A 1,115-nucleotide genomic window follows, 5' to 3' on the forward strand; every position below is an offset into this window, starting at 1 on the left:
CGACCGCGACGCCGGGACAGACATGCCCACCACACCGAAGGACAAGGGTCAAACTCTCCAAGGCGGAGAAACTCCAGGTCTGCACTTAGGGGGACAAAGAGGACCAGGCCTCTGCGACACCCCAGCCGCGCTCCCGCCTTCACCCGACGGCAAAGGCGAGTGCGATTGATCGTACAAGCGACCCTCAGACAGGCGTAGCCCCGGGAGGAACCCGGGGCCGCAAAGTGCGTTCAAAGTGTCGATGATCAATGTGTCCTGCAATTCACATTAATTCTCGCAGCTAGCTGCGTTCTTCATCGACGCACGAGCCGAGTGATCCACCGCTAAGAGTTGTTCGTTTTTTTTTTCGGCTTGCTATTTGTTCCCCGGAGGGCCAAGCCCGGACCGCCCAACGCTTCTCCTCCCTTCCAACGAGGGTCGGGTGGAAGCCCCAGCCTGCAACGGCCCGGAGGTGTAAATCAGTCGATCATCAAATGACAAGGGTTGCACCGAGATTGCTTTAAGTCAGGGCGCTCGCGAGGCGACGCACGTCGGGTCAACGCCTGAGCCCACCGGCCGACACGCGCCACGGTCAACAGAGGCAGGGTCTCTGCTGCCACCGTTGGCCGGGAGGACGAGAAGAAGCTGAAGAAGCAGGCAAAAAAACGAACTGAGTGGCGTCCAAGCCGACGCAGGACACACCCCGCTGTGGGGTGCAGACGACCGCGGGGCGGCAGGTACATTCTCTCGAACGTTGACTTGCAAGCTGGCAACAACAGCAACACGTCTCGACAACCGACCAACAGACACTCGAGTCTTTAAACCGCCGCCCCCAGACAGCACCAGCTCGCGGGAGCCGGAGGGGGAGCGTTTCAGGTACCCTGTACCAGTAAAGGGAGAGTGACTAGTGCGACCAAAGTGTCACCGCGTGGGGAAAGAAAGCCGGGCCTGCATCACCGGTTCAGTCCCTGCGGAGCTCACAGTGGCCGTTCGCCGAGGTCCCGACGACGAGCCGCCAGGCAACATTCGAGCCCGCAGAAGCTCCCTTCAATTCGACTGCGGTGTAATGTTGCAAGACGGTGGCAAGTCCATTGCCGGTCCGGACGAGCAGTGTGCGGTGCGGGGAAAACAGCGGG

At 60.8% G+C, this 1,115-nt stretch overlaps 1 non-coding gene across 1 annotated transcript; it reads right to left on the reverse strand.

The window, feature by feature from the left end:
* Positions 1-178: 178 nt before the first annotated feature.
* On the reverse strand, positions 179-332 carry LOC139241375 (5.8S ribosomal RNA). Its single transcript, XR_011588866.1, has one exon. It is a non-coding gene; the product is annotated as a 5.8S ribosomal RNA (ribosomal RNA).
* Positions 333-1,115: the final 783 nt, after the last annotated feature.

This window comes from Pristiophorus japonicus, unplaced genomic scaffold (assembly GCF_044704955.1).
Source record: "Pristiophorus japonicus isolate sPriJap1 unplaced genomic scaffold, sPriJap1.hap1 HAP1_SCAFFOLD_1057, whole genome shotgun sequence".
Taxonomy (NCBI): Eukaryota; Metazoa; Chordata; class Chondrichthyes; family Pristiophoridae; genus Pristiophorus; species Pristiophorus japonicus.